Below are 13,348 nucleotides of genomic sequence, written 5' to 3' on the forward strand. Positions count from 1 at the left end.
TTGATTGTCACAAGAAACAAAGTGTGTTTGATAAGATCCGACCATTTTATTACGGGAGGATCAGTATGTATGGATTCTGATGTGACTGATAAACCCATTTGTATCTTAAGCATAATCTAATACGTGAGACAACGCCCTGGCACACAATCCAAAAAAAAAAGAGAGAGCGGTTTTGTGTCCCCACAGTCCATAATGTAGAAAAGAGAGAAAAAAGCCTTTCTGATTTGGTGTGTGTGCTCATAGTGCAGAGTGTAGAGAAAAGAAAGCCGTTTTGGTGTCACGGGTGTTGTGACTTACACACACACATTTCTAAATTGAGAAAGGAAATTATTTTAGAGGAAGCACTAGAGTTTAGATCCCACATTTGTTGATAGGCATTCATTTATTTCTTCACTTCTGATGAAGTTTCAACAATAAACAACAAACTTTGTATTATGAGAAAGAACCAGACTCATTCTTCAGGAATCCGAAAATAAGCTCTATTTTATGAGTTATGCACGAATTCGGATTCTCCTATAAAACGAATTCATTAACTCAAACCAAGTTAAGACTGCTTTGTCCTTCATATTTATTCATGTCTAATCAAGTTTCAACGATAAACAACGTTGTACTTTGTAGAATGAGAAAGAACTTCTTCAGCAATAAGCATCTCTCGACATATGACGAAATACAGATTTTGCTATAAAATTAATTTCTTCTATCAGCCTGACAGTCCTCCTTATTTATCCACTTCAAATCAAGTTTCAACAATTAAAAAAAAAATTGTAGTTTGAGAAAGAACAACTTAATCTTCAGCAATCAGTATAAAAAGAGGGTAACAAAAGGTGCAAATTCCAACCATACACCACTAAAAGGTGGAGCGGAAGTATTCAGCTGCAAGTAGGTGTGAATGTTCGACCATAATTTGTAAAAAGTGGGTAAGAAAAGGTTCGAATGCCCGACTAAATATTAACAAAAGCGGGAGGAGAGGTCTTCGGATGAGAGTGGGTGGGAATTTCCTACCATACAAGTATGGTGGAGAGGAAGCTGTGATTGGCCGACAATAGTAAAAAGCAGGTGAGAAAAGGTTCGAATGTCAAAACATACATGATCAAAACAGGGAGCGGAGGTGTTTGGCTGCGACAAGGTGTGAATGTCCACCCATAATTAATGAAAAACAGGCAACAAGTAGGTTCGAATGCCCAACCATACATCATCAAAAGCAGGAGTGGATGTGTTCGGCTTCAAGAAGGTATGAATGTCCATCAATAATTGCTATAAAACATGAAAGAAAATTTTCGAATATCAAACCGCACATAATCATAAGCGGGAGAGGAGGTGTTCCGCTGCAAGAAGGTGTGAATATCCACCCATAATTACTGAAAAATGGGTAAGAAAAGGTGCGAATGCCCAACCATACACAATCAAAAGAGGGAGCGGAGTTGTTCAGCTACAAGAAGGTGTGAAAGTCCGACCATGGTTTGTAAAAAGCGGGTAAGAACAGGTTCGTATGCCCGAATATACACCATCAAATGCGGGAGCGGAGGTGTTCAGCTGTGAGTAGGTGTGAATCTCCAACCATAATTGCTGAAAAATGTGTTAGAAAAGGTAAGAATGCCGGTCCATACATCATCAAAAGCGGGAGAGGTGGTGTTCGGCTGCAAGTAGGTGTGAATGTCCAGCCATAATTACTCACAAATGGGTAAGAAAAGGTACTATTGCCAGACCATACATGATCAAAACAGGGAGCGGAGGTGGTTAAGCTGCAAGAAGGTGTTAATGTCCGACTAAAGTTTGTAAAAAGCGGGTAAGAAAAGGTGCGAATGCCCGACAATGTATGATCAAAAGAGGGAGCGGAGGTTTTCGGCTGAAAGAAGGTCTGAATGTCCAACCATAATTTGTAAAAACCGGGGAAGAAAAGGCTCGAAAGCCCGACTATACACCATCAAAAGCTGGAGCGGAGGTGTTCAGCTGCAAGAAGGTCTGAATGTCCATCAATAATTGCTAGAAAACATGAAAGAGAATTTTCGAATATCAAACCGCACATGATAATAAGCGGGAGAGGAGGTGTTCAGCTGCAAGAAGGTGTGAATGTCCACCCATAATTACTGAAAAATGGGTAAGAAAAGGTGCGAATTCCCAACCATACATCATCAAATGCACGAGTGGATGTGTTCGGCTACAAGAAGGTTTGAATGTCCGACCATAATTTGTAAAAAGCGGGTAAGAAAAGGTTCGAATGCCCAAACATACACCATCAAAAGAGGGAGCGGAGGTGTTCCGCTGTAAGAAGGTGTGAATGTCCGACCATAGTTGGTAAAAAGCGGGTAAGAAAAGGTTAAAATACCCGACTGTACACAATCAATAGCGGGAGCGGAGTTGTTCGGCTACTAAAAGGTGTGAAAGTCCGACCCTGGTTTTAAAAAGCGGGTAAGAAAAGGTTCGAATGCCCAAACATACACCATCAAAAGAGGTAGCGGAGGTGTTCCGCTGTAAGACGGTGTGAATGTCCACCCATAGTTGGTAAAAAGCGGGTAAGAAAAGGTTAAAATACCCGACTGTACACAATCAAAAGAGGGAGCGGAGTTGTTCAGCTAAGAGAAGGTGTGAAAGTCCGACCATGGTTTGTAAAAAGCGGGTAAGAAAAGGTTCGTATGCCCGAATATACACTATCAAAACCGGAAGCGTAGGTGTTCGGCTGCAAGAAGGTGTGAACGTCCGACCAAAGTTTGTGAAAAAGCAGTTAAGAAAAGGTTCGAATATCTAACCAAACATAATCAAAAGCGGGAGCAGAGCTGTTCGACTGCAAGTAGGTGTGAATGTCAGAGAATAATTTGCAAAAAGCTGATGAGAAAGGGTGAGAAATCCCGACTATACACCATCAAATGCGGTAGCGGAGTTGTTCGGCTGTGAGTAGGTGTGATTCTCCAACCATAATTGCTGAAAAATGTGTTAGAAAAGGTAAGAATGCCGGTCCATACATCATCAAAAGCGGGAGAGGTGGTGTTCGGCTGCAAGTAGGTGTGAATGTCCATTAATAATTGCTTTAAAACATGAAAGAAAATTTTCGAATATCAAACCTTACATGATCATTAGCGGGAGAGGAGGTGTTCAGCTGCAAGAAGATGTGAATATCCACCCATAATTACTGAAAAATGGGTAGGAAAAGATGCGAATGTCCAACCATAAATCATTAAAAGCAGGAGTGGAGTTGTTCAGCTGAAGGTATGAAAGTCCAACCATGGTTTGTAAAAAGCGGGTAAGAGAAGGTTCGAATACCCGAATATATACCATCAAAAGCGGAAGCGGAGGTGTTCGGCTGCAAGAAGGTGTGAACGTCCGACCAAAGTTTGTAAAAAGCAGTTAAGAAAAGGTTTGAATATCCAACCGAACATAATCAAAAGCGGGAGCAGAGCTGTTCGACTGCAAGTAGGTGTGAATGTCAGATCATAATTGCTGAAAAATGTGATAGAAAAGACTAGAATGCCGGACAATACATCATCAAAAGCGGGAGAGGTGGTTTTTCGGCTGCAAGTAGGTGTGAATGTCCAGCCATAATTACTCACAAACGGGGGAAGAAAAGGTAGTATTTCCAGACCACACATGATCAAAACAGGGAATGGAGGTGGTTCAGCTGCAAGGTGTGATTGTCTGACTAAAGTTTGTAAAAACCGTGTAAGACAAGGGGCGAATGCCCGACAATGTATGATCAAAAGAGGGAGCGGAGGTTTTTCGGCTGCAAGGTCTGAATGTCCAACCACAATTTGTAAAAATCGGGGAAGAAAAGGCTCGAAAGCCCGACTATAGACCATCAAAAGCGGGAGCAGAGGTGTTCAGGTGCAAGAAGGTCTGAATGTCCGACCAAAAATTACTGAAAAATGGGTAAGAAAAGGTGCGAATGCCAAATCATACATCATCAAAAGCAGGAGCGGGTGTGTTCGGCTACAAGAAGGTTTGAATGTCCAACCATAGTAAGTAATAGGCGGGTAAGAAAAGGCTCGAATGCCCGACTATATACCATCAAAAGCGGAAGCGGAGGTGTTCGGCTGCAAGAGGGTGTGAACGTCCGACCAAAGTTTGTAAAAAGCAGTTAAGAAAATGTTCGAATATCCAACCAAACATAATCAAAAGCGGGAGCAGAGCTGTTCGACTGCAAGTAGGTGTGAATATCAGATCATAATTTGCAAAAAGCTGTTGAGAAAGGGTGAGAATGCCCGACTATACACTATCAAATGTGGGAGCGGAGGTGTTCGTCTGTGAGTAGGTGTGAATGTCCGACCATAATTGCTGAAAAATGTGTTAGAAAAGGTAAGAATGCCGGACAATATATCATCAAAAGCGGGAGAGGTTGTGTTCGGCTGCAAGTAGGTGTGAATGTCCAGCCATAATTACACACAAACGGGTAAGAAAAGGTACTATTGCCAGACCATATATGATCAAAACAGGGAGCGGAGGTGGTTCAGCTGCAAGAAGGTTTGAATGTCCGACTAAAGTTTGTAAAAAGCGGGTAAGACAAGGTGTGAATTCCCGACAATGTATGATCAAAAGAGGAGCGGAGGTTTTCGGCTGCAAGAAGGTCTGAATGTCCACCCATAATTACTGAAAAATGGGTAAGAAAAGGTGCGAAAGCCCAACCGCACATGATCATAAGTGGATGAGAAGGTGTTCGACTGCAAGTAGGTGTGAATGTAAGATCATAATTTGTAAAAAGCGGGTAAGAAAAGGTAAGAATGCCCAACCATAAATTATCAAAAGCGGCAGCAGAGTTTCGGCTGGTATTTATCAATGTCTAGATAGATTTCAACAAAAAACAACGTTGTACTTTGCAGTAAAAGAAAGTGCAAATCAAAAGTTTTAGGAATCCGAGAATAAGCTTATTTTCATGAGTTCTGCACGATTTCGGATTTTATGTATAAAATGAATTCCTTCACGCAAACTAAGTTAACACTGCTTTGTCCTTCATATGTACCCATTTCTACATATATTTCAAGCATAAACTTCCTCATACTACCCTGAATGAGAAAGAGCCACACTTGTGATTAAGCCATACGCCCCTTTTGAGGAGTTCTGCATGATTTGGGATTTTATCTATAAAATCAATTCCTTCACTCAAACTATGTTAAAACGGCTTTTACCTTCATATTTATCAATGTCTCGATAGATTTAAACAAAAAAACAACGTTGTACTTTGCAGTAAAAGAAAGAGCCAATCAAAAGTTTTAGGAATCCGAGAATAAGCTTATTTTCATGAGTTCTGCACGATTTCGGATTTTATGTATAAAATGAATTCATTCACTCAAACCAAGTTAAAACTGCTTTTTCATTCATATTTATCAATGTCTAGATCAACTTCAACAAAGAACAACATTGTATTTTGCAGTAGAAGAAAGAGAAAAACTGAAGGATCAGGAATCCGAGAATAAGCTTATTTTCTTATGGGCAAGTGGGAACAGCTTTGTCCTTCATATTTATCAATGTGTAGATGGATTTCAACTTCTTCTACTGCAAAGTCCAATGTTTTTCTTTGTTGAAGTCGATCTAGACATTGATGAATATGGAAGGACAAAGCAGTTTTAACTTGGTTTGAGCAAAGCAATTCATTTTATAGCAAAATCCGAAATCGTGCAGAACTCATGAAAGCAGGCTTATACTCGGATTCCTGAAACTTTAGATTTGCTCTTTCTTTTACTGCAAAGTACAACGTTGTTTTTTTGTTTAAATCTTTCTAGACATGGTAAATATGAAGGACAAATCAGTTTTAACATAGTTTGAGTGAAGTAATGCATTTTATAAGCAAAATCCCAAATCATGCAGAACTCACGAAAAGCTTTTTCTCGCTTTTCACTGCTTTTTACAAACTTTGGTCGGACGTTCACACCTTCTTGCATCCGAACACCTCCGCTTCCGCTTTTGATGATGTATATTCGGGCATTCGAACCTTTTATTACCCGCTTTTTACAAACCATTGTCGGACTTTCACACCTTCTTGCAGCCGCACACCAACTCTCCCGCTTTTGATGATGTATGGTCCAGTATTCTTACCTTTTCTAACACATTTTTCAGCAATTATGGTCGGATTCACACCTACTCACAGCTGGACACCTCCGCTCCCGCTTTTGATCATACAATGTCGGGACATCGCTCCTTGTCTTACCAGCTTTTTACAAACTTTAGTCGAACATTCACACCTTCTTGCAGCTGAACACCTCCGCTCCCGCTTTTGATAATGTATAGTCGGGCTTTCGAGCCTTTTCTTACCCGGTTTTTACAAATTATGGTTGGACATTCAGACCTTGCAGCCGAACACTTCCGCTCTCTCTTTTGATCAAATATTGTCGGGCATTCGCACCTTTTCTTACCCGCTTTTTACAAACTATAGTCAGACATTCACACCTTGCGGCTGAACCTCCGCTCCCTGTTTTGATCATGTATGGTCTGGCAATACTACCTTTTCTTCCCCCGTTTGTGAGTAATTATGGCTGGACATTCACACCTACTTGCAGTCGAACAGCTCTGCTCCCGCTTTTGATTATGTTTGGTTGGATATTCGAACCTTTTCTTAACTGCTTTTTAAAAAACCATGGTCGGACTTTCACACCTTCTTGTAGCCGAACAACTCCGCTCCCGCTATTGATTTTGTACAGTCGGGTATTTTAACCTTTTCTTACCCGCTATTTACAAACTATGGTAGGACATTCAAACTTTCGTGTATCCGAAAACCTCTGCTCTCTCTTTTGATCATACATTGTCGGACATTCGCACCTTTTCTTACCCGCTTTTTACAAACCATGGTCGGACTGTCACACCTTCTTGTAGCCGAACACATCCGCTCCCGCTATTGATTGTGTACAGTCGGGTATTTTAACCTTTTCTTACCCGCTTTTTACCAACTATGGTCGGACATTCACACCGTCTTACAGCGGAACACCTCTGCTCCCGCTTTTGATGGTGTATAGTCGGGCATTCGAACCTTTTCTTACCCGCTTTTTACAAACTATGGTGGGACATTCAAACCTTCTTGTATCCGAAAACCTCCGCTCTCTCTTTTGATCATACATTGTCGGACATTCGCACCTTTTCTTACCCGCTTTTTACAAACCATGGTCGGACTTTCACATCTTCTTGTAGCCGAACACATCCACTTCCGCTATTGATTGTGTACAGTCGGGCATTCAAACCTTTTCTTACCCGCTTTTTCCAAACTATGGTCGGCTATTCACAGCTTCCTCTCCACCATACTTGTATGGTGGGATATTCACACCCACTTGCATCCGAAGACCTCCGCCCCAAATTTTGTTGATATTTAGTCGGACATTCGCACCTTACCCGCTTTTGGCAAACTATGACCTTCTTGCAGCCAAACACCTCTGATCTCGCTTTTGATGATGTAAGGTTGGGCATTCAGACCTTGCTTCACCTGCTTTTCACCAAATATAGTCGGACATTTTGGTTGGACGTTCACACCTTCTTGTAGCTGAACACTTCCACTCCTGCTTTTGATGATGTATCGTTGGGCATTCACACCTTTTTTTTGCCCATTTTTCAGGAATTATGGGTGGACATTCACACCTTGCAGCTGAACACCTCCTATCCCACTAATGATCATGTGCGGTTTGATTTTCGAAAAGTTTCTTTCATGTTTTCTAGCAATTATTAATGGACATGTAGACCTTCTTGCAGCTGAACACCTCCGCTCCCGCTTTTGATCATACATTGTCAGGCATTCGCACCTTGTCTTACCCACTTTTTACAAACTTTAGTCGAACAGTCACACCTTTTTGCAGCCGAACACCACCTCTACCGCTTTTGATGATGTATGGTCCAGCATTCTTACCTTTTCTAACACATTCTTCAGCAATTATGGTCGGACATTCACACCTACTCAGAGCCGAACACCTCCGCTCCCGCATTTGATCATACATTGTCGGGCATTCGCACCTTCTCTTACCCGCTTTTTACAAACCAGGGTCGGACTTTCACACCTTTTAGTAGCCAAACAACTCCGCTCCCGCTATTTATTGTGTACAGTCGGGTATTTTCACCTTTTCTTACCCGCTTTTTACCAACTATGGTCAGACATTCACACCTTCTTACAGTGGAACACCTCCGCTCCCTCTTTTGATGGTGTATGTTCCGGCATTCGAACCTTTTCTTACCCGCTTTTTACAAACTATGGTCGGACATTAAAACCTTCTTGTAGCCGAACACATCCACTCCTGCTTTTGATGATGTATGGTTGGGCATTCGTACCTTTTCTTACCCATTTTGCAGTAATTATGGGTGGACATTCACACCTTTTTGCATTTTAACACCTCCTCTCCCGCTTATGATCATGTGCGGTTTGATATTCCAAAATTCTCTTCCATGTTTTCTAGCAATTATTGATGGACATTCAGACCTTCTTGCAGCTGAACACCTCCGCTCTAGCTGTTGATGGTGTATAGTCGGGCTTTTGAGCCTTTTCTTCCCCGATTTTTACAAATTATGGATGGACATTCAGACCTTGTTTCAGCCGAAAACCTCCACTCCCTCTTTTGATCATACATTGTCGGGCATTCGCACCTTTTCTTACCCGCTTTTTACAATTCATGGTCGGACTTTCACACCTTTTAGTAGCGGAACAACTCTGCTCCCGCTATTGATTGTGTACAATAGGGTATTTTAACCTTTTCTTACCTGCTTTTTGCCAATTATGGTTGGACATTCACACCGTCTTACAGCGGAACACCTCCGCTCCCTCCTTTGATGGTGTATGTTCGGGCATTCGAACCTTTTCTTACCCGCTTTTTACCAACTATGGTCAGACATTCAAACCTTCTTGTAGCCGAACACATCCACTCCTGCTTTTGATGATGGGTATTCAAACCTACTTGTTGCCCAATTTTCATTAATTATGGGTGGACATACACACCTTGTCGCAGCCAAACACCTCCGCTCCCTGTTAGGATCATGTATGGTTGGGCATTCGTACCTTTTCTTACCCATTTTGCAGTAATTATGGGTGGACATTCACACCTTCTTGCATTTGAACACCTCCTCTCCCGCTTATGATCATCTGCGGTTTGATATTCGAAAATTCTCTTCCATGTTTTCTAGCAATTATTGATGGACATTCAGACCTTCTTGCAGCTGAACACCTCCGCTCCAGCTGTTGATGGTGTATAGTCGGGCATTCGAGCCTTTTCTTCCCAGATTTTTACAAAATATGGATGGACATTCAGACCTTGTTTCAGCCGAAAACCTCCGCTCCCTCTTTTGATCATACATTGTCGGGCATTCGCACCTTTTCTTACCCGCTTTTTACAAACCATGGTCGGACTTTCACACCATTTAGTAGCGGAACAACTCTGCTCCCGCTATTGATTGTGTACAATCGGGTATTTTAACCTTTTCTTACTTGCTTTTTGCCAACTATGGTCGGACATTCACACCTTCTTACAGCGGAACACCTCCGCTCCCTCCTTTGCTGGTGTATGTTCGGGCATTCGAACCTTTTCTTACCCGCTTTTTACAAACTATGGTCAGACATTCACACCTTCTTGCAGCCGAACACTTCCGCTCTACCTTTTAGTGTTCTATGGGGTATTCACACCTTTTTTTTCACCGCATTTTATAGATTATGGTTGTAAATTCTCACCCACTCTTATCCGAAGACCTCTCCTCCTGCTTTGGTTAATATATAGTCGGGCATTCGAACCTTTTCTTACCCGCTTTTTACAAATTATGGTCGAACATTCACACCTACTTGCAGCCGAACACCTCCGCTCCCGCTTTTGATGGTGTATAGTCGGGCTTTCGAGCCTTTTCTTCCCCGGTTTTTACAAATTATGGTTGGACATTCAGACCTTGCAGCCGAAAACCTCCGCTCCCTCTTTTGATCATACATTGTCAGGCATTCGCACCTACTTGCAGCCGAATACTTCCGCTCCACCTTTTAGTGATGTATGGTTGGCATTTGCACCTTTTCTTACCCTTTCTTACCCTACTGATTGCTTAAGATTAAGTTGTTTTTTCTCAAACTACAACATTTTTTTAATTGTTGAAACTTGATTTGAAGTGGATAAATAAGGAGGACAAACAGTTTTAAGTCAGGCTGATAGAAGGAATTAATTTTATAGCAAAATCTGTATTTCGTCATATGTCGAGAGATGCTTATTGCTGAAGAAGTACAAAGTACAACGTTGTTTATCGTTGAAACTTGATTAGACATGAATAAATATGAAGGACAAAGCAGTCTTAACTTGGTTAGAGTTAAGGAATTCGTTTTATAGGAGAATCCGAATTCGTGCATAACTCGTAAAATAGAGCTTATTTTCGGATTCCTGAAGAATGAGTCTGGTTCTTTCTCATAATACAAAGTTTGTTGTTTATTGTTGAAACTTCATCAGAAGTGAAGAAATAAATGAATGCCTATCAACAAATGTGGGATCTAAACTCTAGTGCTTCCTCTAAAATAATTTCCTTTCTCAATTCAGAAATGTGTGTGTGTAAGTCACAACACCCGTGACACCAAAACGGCTTTCTTTTCTCTCTTTTCTCTACACTCTGCACTGTGAGCACACACACCAAATCAGAAAGGCTTTTTTCTCTCTTTTCTACATTATGGACTGTGGGGACACAAAACCGCTCTCTCTTTTTTTTTTTATCGTGTGCCAGGGCGTTGTCTCACGTATTAGATTGTGCTTAAGATACGAATGGGTTTATCAGTCACATCAGAATCCATACATACTGATCCTCCCGTAATAAAATGGTCGGATCTTATCAAACACACTTTGTTTCTTGTGACAATCAAGTCAGCGAAACAGCGTATACACGTCAAGACACTGAATCAAGTTTGCCACAAGAACTCATAAGTTTGGCAGTATTGCTCTGCCATCAGCAATGATACACCCATTTTATTTTCGTGAGACATGTGCAGGCACCTGTTCATCTACTGTTCTATCACTATGAATTAGTTTATCTATTATCAATAAGGATACTTCTACAACTACTCTATCAAAGTATGTCCGGACTTCTTACGTTGTCAGTTGCTATATATGAATAAGTGGGTAGCTACTGACAAGCATTAAGCATGTCACACAGCCCAAACATATAACATTTCAGGACACACCACACAGTTAACAACCACAGTGAAGCGTGTCAAAGCCCAAACATGTAACATTCAACAGGACACTTACACAACACATTCAAATCAAACAGTCAGACAACATACAAGAACATACACCCCAGCCGGCATTGCTCCCTGCCTATTTTCCTACAGCTCACTATGTGTGCGCACACCTTTATTCACAAACTCTTCAACTTATACTCTTTTACCGAAGCTGCTACAGCTCGATTGGCCGAATACCGAATAATCCTAATTCGGTGAATTTGACATCTGCCTTACATGTAACAGATTAGCGGTTTAGCAGTTTTAATTTAGTTTGAGTGAAGGAATTCATTTTATAGCAAAATCCGAAATCGTGAAGAACTCATGAAAGTAAGCATATTCTCGGATTCCTGAAACTTTAGATTTGCTATTTCTTTTACTGCAAAGTACAACGTTGGTTTTTTTGTTTAAATCTTTCAAGACATGGTAAATATGAAGGACAAAGCAGTTTTAACATAGTTTGAGTGAAGGAATTCATTTTATTGATAAAATCCCAAGAGTCTGCTGAGAAAAGAGAGTGAATGCGAAGTAGACTTTAACACGGCTCTGGGAGCAAGCCGACTGCGGGCTAACCGGGAGAATTGCTTGAAAGAAACGCGACACCGAATGAGCGGTCAGAACAAAGCCTCAATACGGTTTTCCCGTGGTGTTTTTGTTGCTGCCTTGTCTTTTGCACAGAGTAAAAGACAAGGCAGCCATCGAATAGGGCCCGATTGTTCCTACTTGGTCAGCCAAGGAGCAAGGGGGGGGGTGCAAGCGTCTCAACCAAGCAAAGCTTACCATGGGGAAGGTGGCTATACCAACTAGCCTGATGCCCTGCTCCCGCAGTGACGGATAATCGTACTCTGGTTTCTCTTCATAACGTACAAGTCTTTCGCCTTTTACTAAAGACTTCTGTGGAGAGCAGCACTAATGAGTTGTTTCTATTTTTGGCAGGCTTTACCTTTGCGGGTGAAGCCCTTTCTGTCTGTGCAAAAGAAATCTTGTTACTGTGCAGAGTGACTTCTCTGAGTAGAGTCGCCTTACTTATTGCGACTGTGCCAATGTTCGAAGCTGGAGTGCAAAGTTGTTGCTTGAATGGTGCTTGCTGGAGCGTGCGGGAGTGCAAAGTTATACCATTTAAAAGGGCTGAAGAGTGCTCAGTGCAGCAGGTGGGCGGAGGTGCAAAGTGACACTCTGGCCACCTATGGCCATAAAAAGAACAGGGTTGTTAGCGGACAAGTGCGCATTGTGCCAGGAAGGGCCCTCGGACGTGAACCAGTGGACAGTTGTCGCTTCTCGGCCTTTTGGCTAAGATCAAGTGTAGTATCTGTTCTTATCAGTTTAATATGTCCTCTATACGAGGACTACATATTAAATGGATTTTTAAGAATAGGAGTTGAAAAAGAAGCTTGCTCCGTTCACTCCAAGCATCGACCCAGTACTGCAGTGCCGCTGGGAAAGGTGCGCTCTTCTCTGCTCTTGTGAAAAAGCAAACAGCGGTGCAGGATGGAAGTTTCAGGGAGCCCAAGATGAAACTTTCTTTTAGTCTGCTGAGAAAAGAGAGTGAATGCGAAGTAGACTTTAACACGGCTCTGGGAGCGAGCCGAGTGCGGGCTAAGCGGGAGAATTGCTTGAAAGAAACGCCATACCAAATGAGCGGTCAGAACAAAGCCTCAATACAGTGTTCCTGTTGTGTTTTTGTTGCTGCCGCTGTTTGCTTTTTCACAAGAGCGCACCTGTTGAGGGGGGGCCTGGGGGGGCCTGGGTGATGGTGGGTCTCAGGCCCGGGCTGCTGCGACTGGTGTGACCGGGTGGTTTGTTTGTTTGTTTTTTGTTGTTGTTTGTTTGTTTTTTGTAGAGGTCCTCCGGAGTGGGGTTGGGTTGAGTGGGGTGGGGCGGGATGGGTACCTTCTGGGGGTACAGTAGCTCCCAGAATATGGTCGCTGCAGGCCCCGAGCCTGGTGGACATCAGGCCCTCCTGTCCTGTGTTGGCTCCCTTTTAAAAAGTACAGAACTTAGAACAGGTCTAGTCCCTGGCTTTCGGCAGAACTGTCTTCTTTACTTTTTTTTTTTTTCCCTTATCGTGTTCAGCATTATGGCAGCAGAATTGTAGTCTGAATACCTTTGATGCCAAACAGATTTGCTTTGCCAAGGGAAGTTTTATAAATGTAAAGCTCCCCTTGATGCCCATTTATTTATTTCTGTTTACAATATATGACATGTAATAGAACGGGGGAC

The 13,348-nt window shown here is 42.1% G+C and overlaps 2 non-coding genes across 2 annotated transcripts; both read left to right on the forward strand.

Annotated features, from left to right (window-relative positions):
* The first annotated feature begins 11,968 nt into the window (after positions 1–11,968).
* LOC140286112 (U5 spliceosomal RNA) lies at positions 11,969–12,082 on the forward strand. The gene has a single exon (XR_011911001.1). It is a non-coding gene; the product is annotated as a U5 spliceosomal RNA (small nuclear RNA).
* Positions 12,083–12,398: 316 nt separating this feature from the next.
* LOC140286104 (U2 spliceosomal RNA) lies at positions 12,399–12,582 on the forward strand. The gene has a single exon (XR_011910995.1). It is a non-coding gene; the product is annotated as a U2 spliceosomal RNA (small nuclear RNA).
* Positions 12,583–13,348: the final 766 nt, after the last annotated feature.

The sequence above is a fragment of the Leuresthes tenuis genome, unplaced genomic scaffold, assembly GCF_036924035.1.
Source record: "Leuresthes tenuis unplaced genomic scaffold, fLeuTen1.0.hap1 SCAF_73, whole genome shotgun sequence".
Lineage (NCBI taxonomy): Eukaryota > Metazoa > Chordata > Actinopteri > Atheriniformes > Atherinopsidae > Leuresthes > Leuresthes tenuis.